The sequence below is a fragment of the Rhinopithecus bieti genome, unplaced genomic scaffold (genome assembly GCF_001698545.2).
Source record: "Rhinopithecus bieti isolate Rb0 unplaced genomic scaffold, ASM169854v2 scaffold_37314, whole genome shotgun sequence".
Classification (NCBI taxonomy): Eukaryota; Metazoa; Chordata; class Mammalia; order Primates; family Cercopithecidae; genus Rhinopithecus; species Rhinopithecus bieti.
This window is the reverse complement of record NW_016816196.1, coordinates 1,582,865-1,604,710: the sequence shown is the minus strand read 5'-3', so window position 1 is coordinate 1,604,710 and position 21,846 is coordinate 1,582,865. Positions and strand designations below refer to the sequence as shown.

Genomic DNA, 21,846 nt, shown 5'->3' with positions numbered 1-21,846 from the left:
AAAAAGATGGGAAAAGGAATAAGAGGACAGCAAAAAATAATATATACCTAAATATGTATATATGAAGAGAGACTCCCCAACACTCAGACAAGCCTTCCTAGAGAGAGCTATGGAGGATGAACATCCTATTCAAGGCCACTAAGAACATTGATGCACACAGTTTTCTGGTGGAAAGATGTAATGACATAGTAACTAATCATTCCAAAAGAAGAAAAATGTCACAATGTCACATTTCTCTTCTGGTTAGTTTATTCTGATGATTGTGAAAGTAACAAGACCCAGACCATGTGGCACAACTTACACCTGAGATGGCTGGAAATCCTGCATTTGAGGTGTCTTTGAAGCCCCATGAAGATATAGAGCTAAATAAAAAGGCTCTCTTTAGCCTACAGTTACAGTGGGATTAGATCTGCATCTTGTTTGTATTCATGTTTCTACACTGAATTGACCCTGGGCCCACACCCTATCCAAAAGAAAGAGTTCCCTAAACAGACGTTTCCCGATTCCAGCAGCCAATACTGCTCACAAACGTTTGTAGAATATTTACAAGAAGCCTTCAGTGGCACAATGCAACATTTTTTGCATAATAATATAGTGTAAAGAGTCAGAGAAATTAGCTAATGCACATGTGCAAGTGTGCACATGTGCGCGCACACACACACACATGCATATACACACATGCTTAACACATTGCGAAGAAAGTCCACCTGTAATCCCAGCAGGTCAAGGCAGAAGGATCGCTTGAGTCCAGGAGTTCAAAACCAGCTTGGGCAATATAGTGAGATCTTGTCTCTACAAAAACTAAAAAGTTAGCTTGGCATGGTAGCGTACGTCCGTAGTCCCAGCTACTTGGGAGGCTGAGGCAGGAGGATCACTTGAGCCAGGAAGTTGAGGCTGCATTGAGCTGTGATCATGCCACTGCACTCTCATCTGGAAGACAGAGCAAGACCTTGTCTCAAAAAGAAAAAAAAAAGAAAAAAGATTTAATATCTGCTGCTTGAAACCATGTCCATTTGAAGGTATTAGTAATTCTACTCATTTTAATCACCTTTCTGGAAATATCTGCTTATGAGGTAATTTTCTGCTTTCAAGTTTACAACATATTGGTGACTGAAAAATCAAATTACAAAAGGTGTCAGTCCACTTGTATATACATTTCATAATTTTGAAGAAGTATATACTCATCGTTTTTGCATCAAAATGAAAAAAAAAAATCACAGCAAGAATGAGATGGAAGAATTCTCGGGCAAAGTTAGCTAACCTGCCTGCCTGTGAGGTCATCCCCATCTTGGACCTAGCCCCAGAGACAGCTCACTTGTAGATCTCTGGTTTCTTCTTGTTGCAGTTAACCACCCCACAGTCCATTCTTGGAGGTAAAGTTCACCAATGTTGTTTACTGGGAATCCCCTCGCCTTGAATTCACATCTTGGCTTCATTTCACTGCTTTAGAATTCTTGACAAGCTGCTCCCTGACTTTCCAGACCTCCCAGGGCTGCCAAGATACTTAGAATCTGAAGGAACTTTCTTTGCCAAACTTCTAACAATTTCAGTCATATTCTTGGGCCTACCTAACTGTGTTCTTTCTTTTGTTTTGCCTAGACCTGAGTTCTTTGTTCATTCCTTCTAGTAGCTACAATTTGGTAACTCCCTGTTTCATCCAACCAAAAAATTCTCTCCTTAAATGTGATCAGGCGTGATATTATTCCAAAATAATACCAAATATATTCACCTAAGCAATTTTTAAAGGTTTTTAAAGTACACGAGAAGGTGGGGTTTGGGGGGCATAGAGGCGTAAGTCTCTATAGAGGCACAAGACCTGTGTGGTAGGGAGAAATGGAGGGATGAGGATATCAGATGGTCACTATGTCAGGCATCTTGGGCATGGAGTTCCTAGACTTCTCTCCATCTTACCATAATCACTTCTAATTCTCTGTTCTTTTGGGGGAAATACCTATCACATTTTTATCTGTAAATATTTGAGGAAACATATTTTGATGATGATGGACATTCTTCTAAGTACTGGCCTGTAATAAGGAACATGATGGATGTGAGGCCTTCCTCCATAGAGCCTTTTGGAAATAATCCAAGGCTAAGGCCAATACTCAGGAAGCCTTAGAGGACCTTCTCCAGGAATGCACAGTCAAGATGAACAAAGATGTTGTTTTGTTCATCTAGCTTAAAGGATTCTTCCTCACTTAGTTTGGAGAGACCAAGAGAACCTCCCAAACCCTCCCTCTGATCTGATCCAAAAATCCAAGTGTGTCCTTCATCTGGGCAGCCACAATATATTCAAATCTGGAGTTTTATCTTCCCCACCCCACAGACATTTTCCCAGTTCAGGACCAACTACTGTCAATTTAATCTCCATAGGGATCTGGAGTCTGAATACCTCGCTTCATCTCCAGTGCGATCACCTGTTCAAGCTACCATCTCTTGTTTCTACTACAGCATATCCACCTTGTGCACCATCAGTGATTTCTCCTCATTGCCGTCAGAATTGTTCAAAATTAATATCTAATCGTTCTACTCCTTCTGTTGTTGGTTGCTTTCTTAAAATCTTCAATGTGTTTTCATTGCACTTTGGCTAAAGACTAAAATGCTTTATGTGAACCCTGCTGCCCCCATACTCCTCATTAGCCTCATTTTATAGCACTATTCTCTACACCTGGCCACCTCAGCACCTTTCCCATGCTTCTCCCTGGAAAGTTCCATCTTACCTGGTTTTCTAGTTTCTTTGTCCTACAGATCTCAACCACGTTCTCAGGGAAGCCCACACAATTTCAAATTCTGACCACCACCTCTTTATTCAGTTAGGTTCCCATCTTGTACACTCTCACTGTGCCCTGTAATTTTCTTCAGGAATCTCATCACAGTCTGTAATTGTATATGCATATGGTTAGTTAATACAGGTCTCTTGTATCATATCATAAGCTCCATGAAATCAGGAATACTGATGCTTTGCTTAATCTTTGTATCCCCTTACCTCGGACATCGCTGGCACACAGATCAATGTTCAATAAATACTTGTTGAATGAACACAAAAATTAGTCTATATTAGCCTTTCGAACTAAGGGTCAATTTATTACTCAAGATCAAGCTGGTCAGGTGCAGTGGCTCATGCCTATAATCCCAATACTTTGGGCGGGGGGCCAGTACGGGAGGATCATTTCCAGAGCAGCCTGGACAACAAAGGGAGGCCCCACCTCTACAAAACAAATTTAAAACTAAAATTACCCAGGCCTGTTGGCATGTGCCTGTAGTCCTAGCTACTCGGGAGTCTGAGGCAAGAGGATGGCTTGAGCCCAGGAGTTTGAGTCTGCAATGAGCTATCATTGCACCACTATAGTTCAACCTGGGCAACAAAGCAAAACTCTGTCTCTAAAACAATTAAAAATAAGTAAGTTTTCACAAAAAGATCAAGCCTGCTGATCCCATTAGTTGTGCTGTCAGTGTGTCAGTTCAATCAAAGTCTCATAACTTCCTTGAGCCTTTCAGGTCTTCCTGAAGGCTCCCAGCTCTGGCTCTGCTCTCAGCCTCCCCTGATACTGAGCAGTGCTACTGTAGTGATTTCCCACCACCTATTGCAAAGGAGCCCGCCTCCATGCCAAGCCATCCTGGGCCCAGTAGGCACAGAGCAAAAAGATCATCAGGGATCATTGAGTCAATTTCTCTGCTTACAGGCAGGACATGTCTAAGCCATCCAGCCTGAAGAGAATCTCTTCTAGTTAAAATCTCTCCAGAAACTCTGTAGCTTCTGTTCTCTTAGGGTAGACCAATAGTTAATGACCAACATTTCACCCTGACCAATAATTAATGAGAAAAATTTCCAGGAAACTTATTTAACAAATGATTACTTTTGGCTCTTTTGAACATTATTAGTCCCAGTAGTTCTCAAGAACACAAGAGATCACAGTCCCATCAATGTGGAGGAAATAGCTAAACATTCTCAAAATGAAAAACATTTTTATATTCATGATAACTCAATCTAAGCCACAGTTTATAAGGACATAGCTGACCAGGAGTTTTGTGAGTCTTTGCAGGTTGAAACGTAAGATAATTTGATATTCCTAATGCTAAAATTCTTCCTCAACTCTGCAATTCATTTTTTAAAAAGAAAATATGAGTAATTTCCATCCTAGTAGATGAGGTACTAATACAGATAGAGCTTTAGTACAGATTCTGGTTTAGCAATGTTTCCAAGCATCTTTCTTTTTTTTTTTCCTTCTGTTTTCTTTCTTGCATATAACACGTGCTCAAGCAGGAACAAGATCATAGTTCTTGCCTGATTAGTCCCTAGAAATAGCAATCCAGCCTAGAATAGTTCAGGTGAGGGCAATAGAGTGTTCTGTCTTTCTACAACTAACAACTCTCCTGAAGTGTTCCATTTTACTTCCTTTTGAGACACTGGAAACAGAAAGGATTCTGCTATGAATACATAGTGTATGTTCTGGGCAAAAACCATCTATCCCCAAATGTAGGTAAAATATTTACTTACAGTGTTCTGGGTCTGTTTTTTCCTCCTAGGTATGGCAACCGTAACTTGAGTATAATGCCACCCAATTAATGTTGATGCCTGAATTATGAACCAGGTAATCCAAACAACCTGGCTTGCCATGGGCATAATAGGATAAATAGTCATAATGATTGCTTAATACTTAAGTATAGGTCAGATTTTTAATACACTTTACTGTCTATTACATGAATGATTTCACGTAACCCTAATCATATCTCACTTATGTGGGTTTTTTAGAGATGGCGAAGTGAAATCACAGAGAGATGAGCAACTTGCTCAAGGTTACACTGCTAGTGAATGTGGGCCAGGGTTCAAGCCCAGGCAGCTTGATGTTGGAGCCTGTGCTCAGAACCACCATGATATATTATTAAAAAGGATTTGAGGCCAGGCACGGTGGCTCACGCCTGTAATCCCAGCACTTTGGGAAGCCAGGGCAGGTGGATCACCTGAAGTCAGGAGTTTGAGACCAGCCTGGCCAACATGGCAAACTCTGTCTTTACCAAAAGTACAAAAATTAGCCAGGCATGGTGGTGGGCACCGAAAAAAAGAATTTGAGTCTTAGACAGTATTTCCCTAAACTTTGATTCTGGTTCAACAAAAAACAAGACTGTTATTAAATCAATCTAGCATGAGTCTTACCTGGCCAATAATCAATTATGCATAAAGAGTGATGCATAATTTTGAGCAATATACAAAGATATACCCTTTTTAGTTTTCCTATATTCTATTTTCAAAATTTTCTCACTCATTTTATGAAATAATAAAGGCACTTAAACATCATTCCCTAGATCCTTAAAGTTTTCTAACTACATTTCTGGATTTTCTTTCTTTCTTTTTTTCTTTTTTGATCTTCTTTCTCTTTTTGTTGTTATGGATTTTGTCCATTTGTTGTTGTTGTTAGTTGTTTCAGGAATTTATTTGCAATCACTTTTTGCTAATTTCAATAAAGGCCTTACTTAGACCAACTGTTCTGACCCAAGGTCAACACTTCCCATCTTCCAGCTTTTAGGACGAGATAAAAGAAAAAGAGCAGAAGTCTGGGGTCCCACAAATACTATGTTGCCAGATGGCTGTATTTTTTTCAACAAATAGTGGGACCAACTTGTGGCTAGGGCCAGCCCTGGGAACACTAATGAGATAAATGAGGGGACCTTAGCTGGAATGAGGTCAGGACCTCCTGGCACTACCTCACTGCAATCAAAAAAAAAAAAAAAAAAAAAAAAAAAAAAAAAAAAAAAAAAAAAAAAAAAATACCAGTAAGTGGCTGGACTTTCTCATTTGGCTGGAAGAGGTCATATAGCTCATAATCTGTCTCACAGAGACACTTCCACTAAGAACATTCGCAAGATGACAAGTTTCTGCTCCAATACCACAAAAGAATGGGAGGTCACCACCTTCTAATTACCCTGTTGATTATTAGCTTTAGTTACTAGAACATTCTTTATAATTTTTCACCCAAAATTTCTCAGTGTGGATGAGGGGAGAAATGGCTATTGTTTCTGCTGTCATCATGATGATAATGGTTCAGATTCACTGAGCCTTTAAAATGAGCCAGAATCTACCCAGAATGCTATCTATGCACTTTCTCATGAAGTCTTTACAACTTTTACACAACAGATGCATTTATTGTCCCATTTTACAAATGAAGATTCTAAAATTCAAGATTATTTTGTCTCTAGTAATCTAAGATTCCTAAATTCCCTCTTGATAAAATGCTCGTTCCCAAAAATAAATATACAAGAAAGCACAATTAGACAATGGATTTTAAAAGCCACAATTATTCATTCAAGTTCTTTCTGAACTCTGGAGCCACTGTAAATGAAAAACTCGAAAGCTCTGGGTGCTAAAAGCAGAAGTCAAGCCTCCTGGCCAGTCGTCCCCAAGCACTTTCCCCATGCTTTCAGACCGTGAGAGAAATGATGGACAGTGTGTACAGGCTCTTCCCACGTTGTTCCACTCTCTCCAACCCCTGCTGCAAACACCCTTTTAAGAAATTAGGCTTTTTTCATGAACAGAAATACGTACAGGTACCTTCATGCTTTTTCAAATGTCAATGCTCATTCTGAATGAAATAAACAAGTGTTCTGGTCAGAAAACCCTCCAAGCACTCAAATGTTCTTTGGGCCCCCTCCCGGTTGGCCATTCTTTCACCTCCAAGGTGGAACGGAATCTGATCTGAGTTCTGTCCCTGCAAGGAGAATTTTCATCACTGATTTAGATGAAAACAAAGGCACGGTTTTGTTTATTTACCAGGGGAATACATGAGAAGACAGAATCTGGGTCTAAAATGCTGCTGTGAGTTCTAGCCATGGGCTAACAGGATGAAATGGTACAGGGAAAGGCTCTGTTTTGCTTCCAAAGAAGCAAACATGGGATTCAAAACCACATTGTGAAAATAATTGAGATATTTTATGTGAAAATCAGTTCAAAATGAATCAATGATGTGATATGACAATGTGACATAACTACTCCCCCCTTACCTCCAAAAGGAAAAAAAGGAAATCATGTTTTGATGTCTTCTTAAATTTTAAATTTACAACATGTAGAGTAAGGTTGGTAATGGCTATGTCTACACCCAGCTGCTCAGGGCTCTGGTAAAACTTGCCTTCACTGTTGGGAACCCTACACTTATAGAGCAACAGACACTTTGGAGTGGGCGGCAGGGGAGCAGATTATCTGAAGTCCAGGTTAGCTGAAGGAGATGGGGGGCTTGTTAGCTTGGAAGAGACAGAGGGAAGTCAGTACAGCCCACTTAAAGGGGACTCCCTGAAAACAGGAATTAAACACATATCAGAGAGCACAGAGTGGCAGAGCCAGGGTCAACGGTGGAAGTTACATAGAGTCAAGTTCAGCACCATAGAGGGGATTTTTGTACCACTAGGAGTTTTATCGAAAGGCAGCTGCCATTGGCAGGAAAGCGCAGGAAGGACCACTCTTGGAATGGGTATGCTGGAGAAGGGAGTCAAGCAATATGGGGTTGCACTTGCTGACTCGGATGACATTTGAGGATTCTGTGACTGAACAAGTGCTTTGTCCAAATATGGTACATACCAGCATAAAGAGGCCTAAGCCTTTCTAATCACTAAAACCTTGGGATGCAACAAGCCAAATGTCTCTTGCCCTAGTTTTCATGAGGCCTGAAATTTCATTTCTTCAAGACTTGAAAGAAGTGCCTTAGCTTCTGATGAGGAGAAAGGAGGCGGCTGCTGAAAAGAGAGGGAATACACATCAAGATGAACTAAAGCTAAATTTCAGATCTTGCCCAGAAGTAGCCCCCAGGATTAGCACAGGGAAAAGGAGGCTGGAAGGATTCTTGGGGCAACCTGCAACCTGGGCATCCACAGCTAGTTTAGTTGTATGTGTATGCAGTTGTCAGAAACATGTGCTGACTTCTTAAAACAGGTGTTATCAATGGATCCAGTATAAATTGAACAAACAAAACTACGGAAAGAATATACAGTGAAATCTTAGTCTTCCTCTTCCCAGGCCTCTGGTCCCTAGCTAGTACTTTCTCCTGTGTCCTTCCTGAGATGTGTATATATAGGCAATGTATATATAACCTTTTCACCTACTTTTTATACAAATGGTAGCAGAGCTAGACTCCACATTTTCTCTACTTTACTCTATAATGTTCACATTTTAATGAACAAAAGACTAGGAATCCTAAAAAATAATGCTCACAGTCATCATTTTCAAATCTTGCCCTCCTTAGGCAATAGATGGCTATGATTCCATCAGTTTTACTTCTTCAGTGCCTGACTTAACCAACATATTGTCAACTAAGTAACAAACACAGAGGCTCTCTAAAAGAAAATGATGTTTATTTGGGAGTAGGGCATTGCAATGGGAATGCATGTGCCATAGTAAACTATGAGTACATTCAGGGAGGTAAAAAAAAAAAAAGACAAAGAGTTTTAAAAGAAAAAATAAGGATACATAATTATTTTGAAATTGTATGTACCATATTTGGACAAAGCCCTTGTCCAGTCACAGAAACCTCAAATGTCATCTGAGTCAGCAAGTACAACCCCTTGGCTACAAAGATCAGTAAGAAGGGTGGTGCCAGTCTGAGGTTGGGCAGACAGTTCCCGGGCAGTGTCCTTGCAGAAGTATTTTTTGTGTAAGGTCGTGATGGCCTTTGTGCAAGGTTGTGGTTTTTGCAGAATCTTTTATGATAGACTTTTTCAAAATCAGGTCATGCAAACATAAGAACTCTCTCTTCACAGCCTTCATAGCTCTACTTGTGAGGGAGGGGTTTTTTTGTTTGTTTTGTTTTTAACACAAGTGACTCCATTTTGGTTGTGACAACTTCACAACATGAAGTCGTTAAATATCGATGCTGTTATTCCTTCATTAACGACATCTTGAAGTTAATATTCCCTATACTTTTGTTTCCTAGTGTATTGCAACAATTATATTTACCCTGGATAAAATAAGAAAGAAGATAATTGTATTGACTGTAAGCAATTCTTAAGAGTGTAATGTCATTTATCAACAATAGCATTTACGAGTGGAATCACCAATCCATTAATAAATCATTCTGAAGTTAAGTTACTCCTCTAAGTGAAGTTAGTTAATTATTTCAGGCAACTAGTTAGAAAATATGACCTTCCCTTTGGTGATCTAATTCCTGAAGAGTGTTTGATTCACTAAGAGTCAGTTCCATGACACTAACAGTCAAGGCTTCGAAAAGTAACACATTGATTGAAACTTTCCTTTTATTTATTTCTTAAACCTGTTCTTTCTGTTTTTTAAATGAGTACCAAGATCCACTTACTTGACTATTGGCAAAAAGTAGCAAGTGAGGCACTAACAAAGCTGCCCTGCCTGATTCTAAAACCTAAACCTCCTTGACAGTTCGCTGTTAAGTAAACCACTTCCCTGCTGTGGGGAAATGGAGTCATCACACTGATTATTACCTTGAAATGACAGGGGAGCTGTTATGGGTCAAAATTTATACCCCCAGCAAAAAAAATATGTTGGAGTCCTAACCCCCACTACCTCAGAATGTGACCTTATTTGGAGACAGGGTCTTTACAGAGATAATCAAGTTAAAATGAAGTCATTGGTGTGGACTCTAATCCAATACGACAGACGCCCCTATAAAAAGGGAAATTTGGACACAGACACATGGGGGAAGATAATGTGAAGAGACGCATGAGAAGACAGCCATCCACAAGCCAAGGACAGAGCCTGGAACAGATCCTTCCCTCACAGCCCTCAAAGGAACCAACCCTGCCAACACCTTGATTTCTGACATTTAGCTTCCAGGAGTGTGAGACAACATATTTCTGTTGCTCGAAACCCACAGCGTGTGGTCCTTCATTATGGAGCCACGCAATGATGTGGCTGGGGCGTTGGCTTGGCAGCATCATGGAGTAAAACACTCCTCAGAAGTTCATCTAGCCCATCTTCTTGTCTCTGAGTATCTTTCCTGGATAAGTACCTTTAAAAAGTGGTGAGAAATCTGTCTAGAAGCATTTCATAGGTGGTCAAGAACAGAGACTCTTGGATGAAGCTCCTGGGGTCAAAACCCATCTCTACTCTTAGCATTGGCTTGACCTTTGGCAGACTACTTAATTTCTCTTAGTTTTTTCATCTGTATAATAGGGGTAGGTGTACCTTGACAGTCACAGGAATTAAACAAGTAAATGCGTGTCAAATATAGCCTAGTGCTTTTAATGTGTTGTAGCTATTAGTATTATTCATTTGGTTGGCACTTTTTCAAATTAGCTTAGGTTCATGGCAGAGCCTAGCTATAAGTTGGCCCCCACTTTGATCTGTTATTTGAATGGATTGGCCAAGGTCAAAGATAAGGACAAGAGCACTCTGACTTTTGTTCTTCCCTATTGTATAAGTTAGGTGTAACGAGAAGAGATCCTTAGCAGAACACTCAGAATGATGAAAGAGAGGAGATCTGAGACTTGTGAGGAAAACAACCGCACTGAACATCCATTCATCACCATTTTCTCAGCACCCACTGTGGAGAGTCCCACCCGTGGCTACAGAGGAATGGTCCAAGATGGAAGACTGGCCTGGCAATGCCTTCAGCTACCAGAAGGATGTTACTATACGTAGTGGCAGAGTTGCAAGGCCCTTCAGATCGCCAACCCTCCCCCTAATTTCAAAGAAATTACCAGCAGGTAATTTCAAAGAAAAGGGAATAGAGGCCCTGAAAGGTGGGGAGACTTAAATAATACTGTGACAGGCCGGGCGCGGTGGCTCAAGCCTGTAATCCCAGCACTTTGGGAGGCCGAGACGGGCAGATCACGAGGTCAGGAGATCAAGACCATCCTGGCTAACATAGTAAAACCCCGTCTCTACTAAAAAATACAAAAAACTAGCCGGGCGAAGTGGCAGGTGCCTGTAGTCCCAGCTACTCGGGAGGCTGAGGCAGGAGAATGGCATAAACCCAGGAGGCAGAGCTTGCAGTGAGCTGAGATCCGGCCACTGCACTCCAGCCTGGGCGACAGAGCAAGACTCTGTCTCAAATAATAATAATAAAAACAATAATAATAAAAATAAAAATAATTAGACAGAAGCANCTGTAATCCCAGCACTTTGGGAGGCCGAGACGGGCAGATCACGAGGTCAGGAGATCAAGACCATCCTGGCTAACATAGTGAAACCCCGTCTCTACTAAAAAATACAAAAAACTAGCCGGGCGAAGTGGCAGGTGCCTGTAGTCCCAGCTACTCGGGAGGCTGAGGCAGGAGAATGGCATAAACCCAGGAGGCAGAGCTTGCAGTGAGCTGAGATCCGGCCACTGCACTCCAGCCTGGGCGACAGAGCAAGACTCTGTCTCAAATAATAATAATAATAATAATAATAATAATAATAATAATAATGTGACAGATGCAGGACAGAGCAAGAGTTGGATAAGAAGAAATGGGCTTCCTCTATTGCGGGAAAGATAAGAGCGTTCAGTTACACAGCAGGAAAGCTGACCCCAGAGACTGACCAGAATAGAGAACTAAGAGCATGACACTCTCAGCCCTGTAAAGTTGTAGAAATAAGATGATAATGATAATGATAATGGTTATTACCAAATGTTGAGCAACTGTTCAGTAACAGCACAAATTGTGTGTTCATCGGCTAACTGTTAATTAAACTGTGTTAACTGTTTTGCATGCGTGGTTACCTCATTTAATCTTTCCACAACAACCTTGCAAGATGGCTATGAAGAAGAGCAGAGCAACTTATCCAACATCTCAGAGCTTAAGGGATAGCAGTTGGGACCACAGACCTCTACTTCAGACAGCTTCCTGCAGGCAGCCACCAGCAACAGATGCTGCTAAGGGCCCTTCTGGCTCTGTGGTTGTATGTTTTTAGAATATCCAAGTCACAGCCATGAGAAGTTTTATCTTTCATCAGTGAAGTCAATTCACTTGGTCATACAGAGTTTTGAACTATGAAAACTATTATTATCAAAAATAATTACCGCAGTCACTTTGGAGAAAGAACAGGTTCACATACCAAATCTTTGGTGAATTTGGGTCTGATATTTTCTATTTTTTTTATTTTCTAGAGACAGAGTCTCACTATGTTGCTCAGGCTGGTATCTAACTCCTGGGCTTAAGTGATCCTGCCACCTCGGCTCACAGGTAGCTGGGACTATAGGTATGTACCACCATGCCCAGCTCGGATCTGGCATTGGTTGTTTCTGTGTTACCATAAACTTGCAGAAATCCTTGCTTTTCCACAAGGTAATGACAGCAGCACTTCCCCCTTGCACTTTTCTAGCACACTGTAATGAAATGCAATAGAAACCACAGGAAATACTGTGGTCAGGTTTTGAACCTGAGTTATCACCCTCAATCCGAACACTGTGACAAAGGTACTGTGAATTTTTTTTAAAAAGAGGGCAACATAGTAAGGAGGTCTTGGTCTTTTTTTAGTGTAAAATCAGCCTGGGCATGATGAGAAACACCACTGGAGGAAGACTGCGGTAGCTGACTCATGGCTGATGGTTACTAATGCCTCCATTTAAACCCAAACTAAGAAAAAACAGGGGGCCTCACCTAGGAGACCCTCTCAGCTCCCAGAAGCAGTCTGATGGAGAAGGGATGTGATAGGAGGCCTGCCCTTGTGAGAACTGGCATATTTCCTATGCTTGGCATTTTATTTGACTCCAAGTTAGGTGACAAGCAGACCTTAAGTGCCTTCTGTTTTCAGAGCCAAGTAGAGATTGCATAAGATCTCCACATCTCATCCCTGGATGGTTAAACTACCGATTGCTCTCTCATTTCAGCAGGAAGTGAAGTAAGACCACCTGCACTTCTGTAAATTGGCAAGGAAGCTTGCAAAAGGTACACTATGAACCCAAAATAAGTTCATACAGAAAGAAAATGTGAATGAATAACAGTAGAAAGATATATCCTTTGTTGGATACATTTTATGTAGATATGTGATATATGCATCATCTAATATGATCTTCTCAATGACCTTATGTGGTAAGTGCCATGATGATGCCTCATTTTACAGATGGAAAAAATAGAGATGTGAGAGAGGTAAGTGTTGTGCCCAAGGACACAGACATACATATATACACAGGGACTAAACTGGGACTTAGCTGTCTGCCTCGTCAGACACTTGTGGGCATCTCCATCACCCCATCTCTTCCCCCATACACAAGGTGACTTTTCAAAATAACCTATTCACGTGTTCTAATTCACTTCCCTTTCTTGTAAGCATTTAAGCCTGTAGTAAAAGTGAAAAAGTCTGCCAACAGTTTTCTTTTTTTGGATAATCCCACATTTACCTGTGCTACCTATGCTACCAAGAATCCCTCTTTTCTCCTTCCACAGTAAAAATAGAAGACAGAAGAGTATTTTCTAATTAAACTCTTCTGCGATAGAAACGTGGCCCCAAAGAAATTGAAATGAAAATGAAATTGAAAGGAAATCAAAATTGAAAGCTAGAAGGTTTTGAGATTTGATAGGAACACGTTTTGATATTACGTTGGAGTGGGTCACTGGGAAAACTGATCCATGACTTTTAGTGAAGCTAGAAGCAAGACATGGCTTGTCCTGGTCTGGAGGTTCTGTGCCAGCCATCCCAGGGAAGGTGGACCCCTATTAGTGGATCACCTCACTCGGCCTGATCGGCAGCCCAGGTTCCAAGGATACAGCCTAACAGTTTCTCATAATTGTCAAAGAGCAAATGGCCACATCTAAGCTGGAAATGGTTGCACGAGATATTTTAGGGTAAACCTTAAGATTACTTTGAAAAATCAATTAAAACATCCAAAAACACACCAAAAAAAACCTCTCTATACTATATTTTTATAGACAGAAATGGCATATTCATGAACACAGCCCATGGAGGCAGTTTCAGATTTGGGGTGAGAGACAGCCAACAGGCAGAGGGGTCTAACAAACATTTGCTGAGAGTGGCAGGCACTTCAGAGGTTGTCTTTACTCTCACAGGATTCTCCTCATCACCCTGAAATAACACTTATTCCTGCCACCATTTTGAAATTGTCACCATCAGAAAGGTTAAGTGCTTAGTCCAGGGTCACGCTACTGGTTAATGGCTAAGTTAGGAGTTGAACCCTAGTCTCTCTAACTCCCAAATCCGACCTCTTTCCACTGCGTGAGCTTGGTCTCTGAATACTCAGTGGGCAAAGAAGTCCTGGACACGGTTCACTTTTCCTCCCAGTGGTTGTGGTCTGGATGCAGCTTCCAGGAGACTGGACAAGCTGCTTCCGGAAGCGGACTCCCTCCCCACTTCCACCCCTCCCTGCAACACCTCGGCCCAGGGAATGAGTGAAAATCAGTTGAGATTCCTCTCCTTATTCCCGCACCTGGGCTCGATTTGTTGCCAGGGTTAGAGCACGCAAGCTCAGTGCTCTCAGTTGGACACTAGGAGGCGCCCGATGCTCACAAAATCCCTGGGATCCCAGTGAGCGTCCCGCAGCCCCTGTTTGGTCATATTAATAGGAAAGGAATAAACATGGTCCGTCCTCTAAGAAGTTTCACTTACATGGACCAAAATCTACCATGGTTTGAAAGAAACCTGGTTAAATTACTGGGATTATCCAGTAGGCAAGCTGTTTTGGACAACCTAAAGCCAACATACTTTTAGTTCAGTACTATGAGAATACTGAACATCCAAGGACAGGTCCCCACTGTCTGATGGAAAACCGCCATCCTCGCAGCCCAGCCTTTGCTAACGTCTAGGATAACCCGGAGTAACCAGAACACAATCGATCAATGATAAACGAAATAAAAAGCCAAGTGATCAAAAATACTCCAAGGTATACAAGAAAAATAGCCCCCATGTCCAAAGCACTGCCCATCTCCCGCGCCTCAGCATTTGTTCACCCTTGTGGAGAGGGAACAGGCATGGGTGAAGTTGGCCACTTGGAGAAGCTGTTGTTTGTTGCACCCAGGAAGCCCAGAGAGCAGCAGAAAGAAGGGGCCGTGTGCTCTCATTTGGTGAAGCCTGGGACAGAGGCCCCAGGTGCCCGCCTCTGCGCTGAGGCCTTTCAAAGCTGTGCTCTTGGCAACAGCCTTTGAAATAACTGGGTGCTGGCAACACAGGCTTGGCATTAATATGCAAATAAGAATACTCCAGGCTCCCACTTCATGCTTTTGGATCGTTTTAAAAATCTAGCCACTTACCATGACTAACATAAAATAAAGGGGAAGAAAAAGTGGTACGATCTTCGCTTGGTTTCTCCCACCGACCTCCTTGTGCTGGAGCCAAAGAACTTTTCAAACCAGAGAGGGGGCTGGGGTCTCAACTAGGAGCGGGGACCGCTAAGGGCTAAGGATATTTTCACCTCCCCTCTCTAACAAAAGCTTTGGGATGAATAATAGGCACTACTCAGCTCCGTCAATCAACCTCAGTTGCTCTATTTTCATTGCTACCGAGATGTATAAAAAGCTAAAGTTTGCTACAAAGCCCCCATCGAGGCATTCAGGAAATCCCGGGGAGGCTTACTGCGGGGATGACTGTGAGCTTGCCAGGCGGTGATTGTGCCTCCTTCCTACCGCTCTGCCTTCCGTGCCTCTTACTTTGTTTGCCTGCTCCCCTGAGATAGGCCTGCAAGAAGACGCCCCAGATGCAAGCACATATCTATAATAAGATGTGACAGCGAGTTTGGGGAATTTGCTGGCTATACATCATTATAAAAATGAATTCTGCATCATTACCTGTTGCTTTTCTGAGACACGAACGTGAGTGGTAAGGCTCTCCTATCCCTAGCGCTCTGAGGACAAGGGCAAGCACAGAGCAGGTGTTGACTGGCCAACCTGCTGGCAAAGTGCCCTGCCAGTGGGAGAGGGACAATCTCCAATACAACCTGAATCAGCTGTCAAACTAAGCCTACTACAAACAGCTGAATGGTGAAGAAACAAACAACACTTGTTGAAGTCCTTAGAAGATGAATTACATCTGTTTCAACATTCCTGGCACCCTCTCAGAGGAATCAGAATTCACAGGCATTTCTTTGCCTTGGTATCCTCAGAGAGCAGGGGACTTCAAGTTTTTGCTGTAGAGATAGTGCCATGAGATGAAGAGCTGGAAACAGGGGAGAGACTATATTTTAACTGATAGCACGGAACCAGGAAGAGGTGGCCTTGAATCAAACGGAATGGGATGACCATACTAACATGGATTTAAAAGAAATCCTCCCAGGTTCCACCTCTGCAGGCTGGTAAACAATGACCAACATGTCCCCAGTCCACATTCACTCACCTGCACTCTCCATCTCCCAGCCCTTTACTCTCATGGTTCTGATCTCTGGCCTTGCCCTTAGTATAAGACACAAACATGCACCTGCTGCTTCTGTGGACACTACCCCTTGTCGGGGTTCAGGACATGCTACATCATGTCAATATGGCATCTTATGAGCACAGGTGTTCACACCTGTAATCCCAGCACTTTGGGAGGCCAAGGTGGGAGGATCACGTGAGCCCCAGAATTTGAGACTAGCCTCGGCAACACAGTGAGACCCTGTCTCTAGAAAAAAATTTAAAAATTGGCCAGGCATGAGGGCATGTACCTATAGTCCCAGCTACTTGGGAGGCTGAGGCAAGAGGATCCCTTGAGCCCAGGAGTATGAGGCTGCAGTGAGCTATGACCACACCACTGCACTCCAGCCTGGGTGGCAGAGTGAGATTCTGTCTCTAAAAATAAATAAATGGCATCTTAGTGTTTGAAAAACAACAGAAGCAAGAAGGTCACTTTCACCCCCCTGCCCCCCACTCTCTGGAAACCTGCTATAAAACCTAGGAAGGATTTCCTGATCTCCCTCTGAAGCAGATCATAAGACCTTCATTTGAGAGGTGCCCTCCCTATACTCAGAGAAAAGTTGCCAAGGACCCAGAGATACCGAGAAGAATCTGAACAAACAGGCCTTGCTAAGCTTCCCTGGTTTATTACCATTAGATCTTACCCGTTTGTTCTCTAATTATCCTTCTCCTTGGATAATACTTCTCCACTTTCCATCAAACCTAACCATAAAAATACACGTTTCCTTGTTGCTTTGGGTCTTCATTTCTGACAGCTCCCATGTCACATAACACTTGCATTAAATAAATGTACATGCCTTTCTCTTTTGATAACCTGCCCTTTGTTATAGGGCCCTCAGTCATGAACCTAGAGATGGATGAGAAAAATGTTTTTCCACCCCGCATTCTATTCAGAAACCTTCTCCAAGGAGTCAACACCTTTTAACACATTTTGGATTTTACCTTTCCTTATTGAAATGGGGATGGATAGTAGGAGTCACATTTTTTAGAAGGGAAAAGGGAGGCCCAGGGACCAAAGGTGACCTTCCCAGGGACACAGTACCAGAGCAATATTGGAGCAGCAAGGTCTTCAGCCCCATGGGCCAAGGCTGTTTCCTGATTGAGCAGATGCGTCCATGGGTTCACTACCCTTGGCCTTTGTCCTTTCTCCCTGTTCTTGCAGATGAGCTGAGTCATCTCAGTGCCTTGGCTCCTTCGCTGAACAGTACTACAACCTCGGAGAAGCAGTGTTATCAGCATCCCATCTTACAGAGGAAGGAACTGAGGCATAAAACAGTCTATCCAAGATCACACTGTGAATAAGAGGCAGAGGACTGAATAAGGAGGCTTCAGTCCAGAGTCACGTCTCTGCAACATGCTCCACGCTGCTTCTGGGCCATCTCTGCGATTCAAGGCATGACACAATGGGAAGAGCCCCATACTAAGGCATAGGAGACCTAAGTCTTAGTCCCAGTTGGCCAGAGATTAGTGATGTGATCTCACCAAGTTGCCTGTCTTTCTATTTCTTAAATGAGAGATGGAATTAGATCAGTGGTTTTAACTGTTTCATATAAGAAGACCCATTTTGTCATTTTGTCAATTCCATAGGGCACCCGCACTTTGAAAACTATCATTTGTCAAAAGAATTGTATTTATTGAGTAACAATTACTTTGTTTTCCTTTTTTTCATGTGACTGTAAGTAGTTTATTTTGTCAGGAGTCAGACCTTATTTTCCCACAAGTTAACATAAGTTCATGAATTACATGCAACCAAAAGTCATTGCCATTAACCCACGCAGCTTTGTAATTGGCTTTTTTTTTACTTTTAAGTTCAAGGGTACATGTGCAGGTTTTTTACATAGGTAAACCTGTGTCATGGGGTTTGTTTTATGGATTATTTCATTTGTTTTCCATTTTAACTAAGTTAAATGAGAGGTGTCAGTTTCAGCAAGGTCCTTTCTAACTCCTTTTTCTAGATTCTACTCTCTGTTTTTCTGTGTCACATTATTGATTACTTTTCTTTCTTCATCCTAGCCATCATATCTTGTCTAATAAATCTACCTGTTTACTTGGTTTTGTCTAACTGGACCTCTATAAAGTCAACTTCTATACGGGCCAGGAATTCATCTGCCTATCCATCTCTGTATCATCAGGGTCTAGCATCAAGTATGTGTTAATTAATTTGTTGAACTAAAGATTAAACTGGCTTACTGGTATTGATGAGCCTGTTAGCTCCTGCTATTAAATGGTAAACACATCATTTCAATTTGGCTTTTTAAAGTATTGAAAATAACTTGAAGAACTCCAATTCTGCTTTTTAAGTCTGGACACTCCATGTTGGAAATGACCAGATGGAATGACCTCTAGGCTCTCATCTGTTTCTGAAATTTCACGGTCCAGTGGTTTCTTTTGCAAAGCTGACTGGGGAGATTCTGTGAAGACTGGGCACTAGACAGTGTTCTTCCCCACAGAAGCAGTTCATAGGGAGTTGAGGATTCTCAGGTGCCATCTGGCTCCAGACATGGTAATACTCAAGGCCAGGTAGCTTAACTACACTCACAATGCAGAGACTTCTAGGCAGCAAAACTTCTCTCCCCTTGCTGGTAAAAAGTCAACTTCCTGTGCCATTGCTAACCTACACCCTTTCTACTCAGTTAATATACAGATGATAGAAGTGTATGATTTTCTTTTCACCCTCTCATTCAGAGAAAGGTGCTTGGATATGTCCCTTTATGAAGTTAAACATTAGTTTTTTAAGACTTCGCTAATGTTCTGGAAAGCTATGCATGTGGCTATAAAGATGAGAGGAAGGCAGGATGGGGCAAAAAGAAGGGCTGAATTGTGGTGCAATTGCTGTGGAGGCCTCAACCAATCCCATAGGACACTCTGAACCTGGGAATGATCCTTCTGAGTTGTCCCAAACTGACAGGAAGATCAAGCCATTGACTCAACACAACAGCCTGGCCTTGGCCCTGATCGTCCCTGTAACCTCAAGGGAGGCAGCGTCCTGGCTGAGGGCAAGTCCGTCGAGGAGCACAGCTGTGAACTCTCCGCTGCTGGGAGATGGGAACACAGGCCCTGGAGAGGAATCCAGAAAGAGCATTGTGGTATGTCTCTAGATTTCATCTGTTGCTGCTATCATGTTCTAGCATGCTTGATTTGTGAGAATTGAACAGAACAATTTGCTGAGCCAGACTGTGTTGCATTTAGCAAAAGATGAATTAAACTACAAATAAAAATGACCTGGCCCTCCATGAGCCAGGTTTTCTGACAGAGCAACCACTCCAAAAAGTAAACATTAGAGGAGTGATGCCACCATGGGCTTGGGAGTAAAAGTCCCTCAGAATTTCCAACTGTTGGAAGAACTGGAACAAGGTTAGAAAGGAGTAGGTGATGGCACAGGTAGCTGGGGTCTAGAAGACGGTGAAGACATGATACTTACAAGATGGACAGAGACGGTAATTGGGCCTCCAAGAACAATTGATGAAAACTGAATATACAGCCTTAAAATAAAATGTGGACCTAAATACCCAGAAGCACCCACTTTGTAAGATTTTTAACAAAAATTAATATGAATGGAGTTAAGAGTTCTAATGGAGTGGTAGACCAAGAGCCGTATCGGTGCTAGCAAAATGGCAGAATTCATAGAGCATCAAAGTGGTTCTGCTGGTGTGAGTTGACTGAAGGATACAAAATAAATTTAAAAAAGCAGAGATACAAAGTTGTTCTGCAAGAGCTTTAGCGCCTAATGATGTCTAAAGAAAATATGAAACTCCCTCAGCCACTTGAAGGACACTGTTATAGCAGTTAATCAAAAAGTAAAACCACGGGCCTTCACCTCTTCCCTCATTCATTGAAGCAGTCTTCATTTTCCACAGTAGTAAATTTTCCAGGTACATCTTACAGACCTGAAAGTACTAGAAAGAAAGCTTCCATTCAAAGGAAATTTATCTTAAGATACTGGAAATGATACTAATTTTTTGTCCATTTGAAATACATAAGTTGTGCTATAACAAATCATCATGTCAAGTGTAACCACTGTCCACGTAGTTGAGCTTCTGGGATCAAGAAAATATATTTAAATTGATTCCTGTCATAACTGGTGGGACACATCTAACTCAACTGTAAAAGGACACATCACACAATCACTTGGCTGCTGATAACATGGCCTGGGGTCTCTGCCTTCTCCCACTTCCCCCCCTCCTTCCCCCTGCAACAGCCCTCCAGCCTGGGGGGCGGTTTGTTAGAGTAGACGTGATGATTTAGGGTTGCAGCCTGTGGAGCTACTGCTGGGTATGCGGAGTACTTTGCCTGCATCCCTGGTTTTTTCATTTAAGCCTTAAATGATGCCTCTTCTAAGCCATCCTCTTGTCCCCACACTCCTCTATTCCCACCCTTGGCCAAAGCATAGATTGTAACCCCTCTACTCCCCTCTGAGATTAGCCTGTGGTGAGGACAGGGATATCTCCGTATCTTCTCTCTCCCACTTTATCCAGGGGTGCTGTTTTTTCTTCCCCCTCCTCAAGTCCCTTTTTGTACTGTCACCACCCAATACTTTCCATGACATTTCCTTGCTTTGGCCAGAAGCCAGGTAAAGTTGGAACAAGTCTCTTACCTGCCTTGTTTAGTTTTGGAACTGCATTTATTCACTTGCCACCAGCCTGGGAAGTAAATATTAGGTCTTCAGCTCTGCCACCCTCTGCTATCATCATCAGCTGATGAGTTTTTTTGGCTCAGATTTTGATAAGAAAAGAACAGTCAACCAGGGTTACTCAGACCTGCCAGCTCTCAGAGTCTTTGGTGGCTAAACTTGGAGAAAGGCCTCATGAAGACACTTGTAAGCACACGTGATCCCTCTAAATTGCTTTCTTTTCCTTTCATTTCTTCTTCAACTTTTAAAGATTGTAGAAGTTTTAAACAGGGCTCTCATCTGGACATCCTTTCAATCCACTGAAGTCTAGTTTGGAATCTGGCAGCTGGAACATAAAGAACCTTGAATTAAGCACATCCTTTGGTTTTGGTAGTGCTGCGTCTCAAGATCCTCAGCAGGGATTAAGAAAGAACTCAGTGGCCGGGCGCGGTGGCTCACGCCTGTAATCCCAACACTTTGGGAGGCCGAGGCGGGCGGATCACGAGGTCAGGAGATCAAGACCATCCTGCCTAACACAGTGAAACCCCGTCTCTACTAAAAATGCAAAAACTTAGCCGGGCATGGCACCACTGCACTCCAGACTGGGCGACTGAGCAAGACTCTGTCTCAAAAAAAAAAAAAAAAAAAAAAAAAAAAAGAAAGAAAGAAAGAAAGAACTCAGTGTGCACAGCAGAACCTGGAAATTGGTGGGTTTGACTTCCTGGCAAAGTGCTGCATTTTTCCACTTTCTGTTCAGGACCACTAAACGCTGAAATGTGGATGCCTACCAAAATAAAAGAAATTCATTGTGTACTGAAATAAAACAAAGAGCCCCACAGGAAGGTTTCCTAACACTCCTCTCTCTCTCTCCTCTCTCTCTCTCTCTCTCCTCCCATCACTTACCTTCTCTTTTTTTCTTGTCCTCTTCTCTGTTAGTTTTATTCTTAAGCTCTGCTGTCAGAGGC

At 42.3% G+C, this 21,846-nt stretch overlaps 1 pseudogene; it reads left to right on the top strand.

The window, feature by feature from the left end:
• Positions 1-11,686: 11,686 nt before the first annotated feature.
• LOC108516822 (ubiquitin-conjugating enzyme E2 variant 1-like) lies at positions 11,687-20,062 on the top strand (annotated as a pseudogene).
• The last annotated feature ends 1,784 nt before the right edge of the window (positions 20,063-21,846 follow it).